Source organism: Ceratotherium simum, chromosome 11 (assembly GCF_057802395.1).
Source record: "Ceratotherium simum simum isolate JZ-2026a chromosome 11, ASM5780239v1, whole genome shotgun sequence".
Lineage (NCBI taxonomy): Eukaryota > Metazoa > Chordata > Mammalia > Perissodactyla > Rhinocerotidae > Ceratotherium > Ceratotherium simum.
The window spans coordinates 53,536,945-53,543,064 of record NC_141910.1 but is presented as its reverse complement, the minus strand read 5'-3'; positions in this window follow the sequence as shown (position 1 = coordinate 53,543,064).

The following is a 6,120-nucleotide window of genomic DNA, read 5'->3' as shown; positions in this document are numbered from 1 at the left end:
CAAGAACATGCTATTCTGTTGGTGCTCTTTGAGTCCCAGGCTACACTGATACATGTCCAGCCCTCCTTCCTCAATTAGGTTGCACTCAAAGTCCTGACACAAGTCATGGTGAAAGGAAGGCTGAGCAGCTGGGTTCCAACTGGTGAGGTTCATGATGCTGTAGGCCTTTTTCCTTCTCAGTCTGGTTAGTCCTCTCCTTCAGTGTCTGAGGCAGCCATTGTGTCCTCAAAACCTCACCTTGGTGTTCTCCAGCTGCCCTCACCGTTAGGAGCCCTTCCTACTTGCTGGGAGCCTCAGCCTGACACTGGACTTTTCAGACTGGACTAGGGACAGAGGGGCGCATGCCATGGAGGGCTGAGGAGCACTTTGGCTTGGAAACTCCAGGGAGGTGGAGTGGGGTGAGTAGCTCGTGTGTCTTTGCAGGTTAGGGCTCCTGTGGATCATTCAAAGGGTGTGAGCTATTCCATTCCATGAGCTTTAGTAGCATTAGAGAAATTTCTTGATCCAACAGACTTTAACTTAGCATCCTCTGGGTACAAAACACCATGTGCAATGCAAGTACAAGAATGAACAGATAATCCTCACCTTTAATTTTGAGGCCTCAGGTGGTAAGACATCCAAAAGATGTCTTACAATTCTACAGATTGAACTGCCACATGTTGGCACAACATAGTCCAAACTGCTCCAACATCATTCAAGAAGAACCTACTTCCTGCAAAGAGCTATTAGTGTGTTACAGGAATGGGAAAAGGAGAAGGAACTTGTTTTTATGAAAACTGAGTGGGAGCAGCAACTTTACACATATTTTCATTTAATCTTATACCAACTTTCCAACCGTTTTTAAAGATGCAGAAAGTGGCTCAGAGAAGTTACTGGGTGCCTCACCCAAAGTCACATAGCTAGGATTCATATACAGGACTGCTTGACTTCAAACCCATCTTTCTATTAAAAAGTCATTTTGGGCTTTAAGGGCCTCCAAAACCAGTGGGAGAGACAAGCCACACAAATCTAAACAACCAGAGAACAAGTCTAAGATGTCTGTGGGGAGCCAGTTTTCAGAAAAGAGATCAGCTCAGATCTGGAGTTGGAAAGGCCTACAGAGTTGGGGTTTGGCTGGTTCCTGAGGAAGGGGCAAGCTTTGGCAGGTAGATGGGAAGAGGATGAAGAATCTGACTTCCAGCACAGCTTGAACGTAGAAGTGGTAGTTCTGTGTCAGCAGCACTGTGAGGCGATACACCCAGACCCAGCAGGGCATTTCTGCTCCATATTAGAGTTGAGAGTCTGATGAACCAGACCAAGAGGTTTGGATGTAGAGTCCAACAGAAATATGAATTTATAACCACAGGCACTGTTTGAAGAAAGTTGGGACTAAATGTAACACCATCCGCTCCTCTGAGACCTCTCCCATCCCGCTGTTAACCCTTCCCAGGGTTTCGAAACCCTGACCCTGAAAAGTTCTCCTTTGGGTACCTGGAGGACTTTGTTGGTCAGAAAAGAAAGTATCATCTATAGAACCCTTCTACTCGTTTTTAGAGCTTCAGTTACCCATCTTAGGCTATGCGAACAAGTTAGAGATTATTTTACCAAGTACTTGGGAATCTGTTACACACAGATTCCCACAGAACTCAGAGCCTCGCCCTCAAGTAGAAGCACTGTTTGCTGCCAAGCAGCATACACATTCTACTCAGTTGCTAAGTGGTGGGAGGTGTTCCTGCCCTGATCCTTTCTTTGGCTCTCCTAATCATAACACAGCTCTAAGTTGAATAAACTTCTTTCCCCTACAACCAGAAATGAGATCTTATTACACTGGGAAATAAAAAATGCTATCAGCAATAACTGAAAACAGCCCTTTAAACAAAATATCCATATCTGAGCCTGTTCCACATCCATTGAGAAACAACTTTATATGCTCCATGTGGTTATCATTAACCATAAAAAGTTAAAAAAAAATTCCTGGTCTCCTTTCCTCCTGAGATACTTACTTAAGAGATTTGATCTATTTCTTTTTAAAAAAAAGTTAACATAGCTCTATGTGCCAAGCACTGTTCTAGCACTTCACAAACATTAACATTCTTTTTGACTTTTACTTTTGGATGAACCCTTTAAATTTATCCCCTTGTGAAAAGAGATCTGACCATGTTCACTTACTATCATTGCAAAGTTGTGTCCCCCAACCCTTCATTGTCTACCCTAGTGAAGAAGAAAATCCTCTCAAAATGGGTATTTCACTTGGGGCCCTGCCACCTTCATCCTACTCCTGCCTCTTGTCACTAACAAGCTGTAAGCATGGGCAAGTCAGTGCACTTGAGGGCTTTAAGTTGAAAGGACAGAGTTGGAAGTTCTCAGTGTAACATTGGTAGGCATCTGTAATTCTGTAACAACATCCTGCAGACTGTGGGGGGACATTGGCTGGTGGAGGTGGAGCAGAGAATGAGCGCCAGGATGAAATGTGTGCATAGGGAACACTAATCTGGCAGCAGCATCTAGAAGAGATGGGCATGGGAGCCATTCCACCATCAGTCACTACTGAGTGTCTCCTCAGTGCCAGGCCGTGAGCTCGGTGCTCAGGAGGCAAACACAAGTAAAGCAGTGCCTTCCCTCAAGGGTAATCTACAGATCTGCGATCTCACTGCACTCGCACCCCATCACTGTGCCTCCCAGAACTCCTGTGACCGAGTCCTGATCCGAACCCTCTCTGGTGCAGCAGGTGGGCGGGATGGAGGGGAGCAGGGAGGTGACCTCTGGGCTGAATTTACAGTCAGGGAAAAGCAAGTTTGCTGTTGTAGGATCTGAAACCTGCTTATTTTGGTAAGCTTTTACTGTCTTTTATTTCCTGAGTTTGGTTCCCTTTTGTTTCTCCCTAGGCTTTTGGCTACAATCCTTTTAAAATTTATAGTCTATCTTGGTTGAGCCAAAAGGAATAAGAGAATAGAATTGGATGTTCCGACTGTTTGGGTCAGAGAGAAAGTCAGGCAGTACACCCTGGGACCAGGTACCATGGGCACGGCACCAAACAGGAGAGGAAAACTCAGAAGGGGTGCACATGGCGACCCCCCTATCCAGTGCTTTCTTGTTCTATTCTGGGAAGGTTTTATGTTTTCTTTTAAGAATGGAAACTGTTCCACACAAGGAGCCTGCAGCCTTTCCCTAGGAGCGCAGCTCTAAGCTATGGTAGGGAGACTGTTGATGGCTGCATTTACCTTCTCCTTAGGAGAATTCCACTTAGGAATTGACCAGAAAGTCTTCCAGGGGGCGTGGGAGTTCTCGTGCAGGAAGAGAGGGGAATAGCTCATGAGCGCCCATGAGATGTGCCCTTCCCAGGGTAGCTACCATGGCTTCTAGACTGGTGCTCAATGCAGAGGGTCAGCTCTGACGTGGAGGAGACCTGTCCTCTGAGCGAGCTTCGTGCAGGCCCAGTGGGGGCTGCTCCCTGGGGCTTTGGGATGCTGTAGCCAGAAAGCAGTGAGGGGGACTGAGGCCGAGAGAGGGTAGGGAGTGGCGATGAAGGAGTGAGGCACAGGCTTTGGCAGCCCTGGGCTCCTCCTTCCTACCCATTCTCCTCATATGCTTTCTCTCGCCAGTCCTGGCAACAGGGCCCACTTTGTGAGATCATTTGTGATCACGCCTGCATCTGCCACCTCAGGCTCTGCCCCTCAGGGGCCGGGGAACTGCACCCCTTGGAAGGGTCTGACCAGGTGCTGATGGGATGGCCCTGGAGCTCATAGACGGACAGGAAGACCTTGGGAACTCCCAGAGTTGGGGATGAAGAATCCTTCAACTCTGAAGGAAACTCCCTAAATGCAGTTCTCCACAGAGGGGAGAGAATCTGCCAGGAAGAGGGGCAGGAGTTTTGCTATCCTGACTCAGGTCCTGAGAGTCCCTCAAGAGCCTTCTGGCTGCCTCTGCTGCTATCATGGCATGGGCCTCATGGGGGCGCTCCTCCCCCTCTGAAAATCTGGCTCAAGGCAGCCAGGATGGTCCACAGCTTCTCCTTTAGACTGGCCTGCACTGAAGTCTCTGCAGAGGCAGCAGGGTCACTGGAAGGTGGTGAACACTGCTTTATCACCCTGCCCTTCCTCTTGACCCCAGACAGCCTGCTCCCCTGGCCCCCTGGGACCTCAGCCCTCACCCCTCAGACAGGAAGGGGCAGCCTGTCCCAGGCCAGCTGGCCCAGCAGCCCCCTAGGTGAGCAGCACAGTGAGGAGGGCAGGGCCTGCCCATCTACCCGGATGTTCCCCAGGCCCAGTCTCTGCAGCCTGAGGCCTCTTGAATCCACACTCTCCCATTCTGGCTTTTCTGTCTCAGTTTCAGTCTCTGTCTTGAACACCCCTACAACTGCAGTCTCAGCATGACACACCTGTCTCCCTCCCTGTCCACCTCATCCTCTGGCTCTCCCTTTTCTTTGGTCCCTCTCTGCCTCACAAGCAGCCCTCTCCCCTCTCCCCCCCCTGGTTAATCAGCTGTGTAAAGAGCTGCCAGGGCTGGGCTGACCGATGGGCCCTTTCTCTGCTCTGCTCTTCCTCTGGCCTCCCATTCGTTCTCCCCCACTTCTCCTCATCTCTCCCTCCACCACAGATTTTACCATCAGGGAAGGGCTCCAAAGGGAAAGGGCCTCTGGATGAGCAAGTGGAGGAGGTGGGTTGGGGAGATAAGAAGGGTGGTGCAGGCAGTTCTTGCAGATAACGATTTCCTGGACTCCCTCGGGAGTGCTGTATGAACAACGGAGCACGCTCCTGATCCTCCATCCTTCCCTGTCCCTGACAGAGCCATGCCTGGAGGTGGGGGGAGAGGCACGGTGACATGAAGAAGGGCTGGGGACTTAGAGCAGTCAGCACTGTGTTTGAGCCTCAACTCTGACAGTTATTAGCTGCATGACCTTGGGCAGGTAAGCCTCAGTTTCTTCACCTGTAAAGTGCAGATAATACTATCTACCTCAAAGTGCCTTGCACCAAGTGTAAGCTCAGTAAATGTTGGCTCCTGTCCCTGCTGTCCCCTGAAATCTCTCCCCTGCATCCTGGATTCCACCCAAAAGCTAACCCTTTCCTACAGGCCCTCTATAGACCAGGCACATTCACACCCACAATGCCACGAAATTCTTCCTTTTACAATTAGGAAAGCTGCAATGCAGAGGGGTTACTGGTGACCAGAGTATTAGTAGATGGTGGAGGCAGAACCAAGGAGCCTGAGTCCAGAGCCCCGGTATCGGAGCGCCAGAGGCAGCAGGTTGCTGGGAAGGAGCCGAGAAAAGATTTGCTGAGAAACTCAACTGGGCAAGAGCTTCAAAGGGGCCTGAGTAGGGGGGAGAGCCTTAGCTCTGCTCCTGCCCGTGTCACTTGCTGGGTGACCACTTACTGGAAGTCCTTTTCCCTCTCTGAGCCTCAGCTTCCTCTTCCTCTTGCAGGGGTGCGGGGCAGAGATGGACCACAGGCTTTGTGAGGCCTCTTTCTGCCCTGAACATTCTGTTCCCTGCCCTGCAAAGGGACTCAGCATTGTGCATGTAGGGCGGGGCTGCAGCTTAAGGCTATTTATAGGGTGAAAATACTAGTCCTCATTTTCCCCATCCTCCATTTCCTCACTCTTCCCCACCCCCATCCTATCGCTTGGGGCCTGTAATCAATGAGACGTAAAATGAGAATGTATCAGGAACTAGCAAAGCATGGAGAGCAGCTGGGGCAGCCTCGGTGCCGCCCAGGTTGATGGACTGCCAGCCCTTCACCTCAGCCCAGCCTCCCGTGCCCAACTTAGGCCCATCAGGCCAGCAGCAACTCACCCAGCCTGGGCCCGGGCCCAGGCCCCAGCTGGAGATCAGAGTGGGGAGGCCTATTTTCAAACAGTACAAAAGCCTCTCCTTAAAGAGAGTAATGAAATCTATGTGTATTGACATGGAAAGATGCAGCCAGGGTGCACGGCTGAGTCACAACAGCAGGTTACACACTCTCACTTATAAATGGTCCCATTTATGTTATTACATAGAAGTGTTTGTACATATATAAAAATATGGGCAGAGAGACTCCAAACTGTGAATAGCAGTTATCTCTGGGAGTAAGATTATAGGGGAAACATTCACTTTCTACTTTACACACTTCCTTTGTTGGACTCTTAAAATAAGCATATATTTAT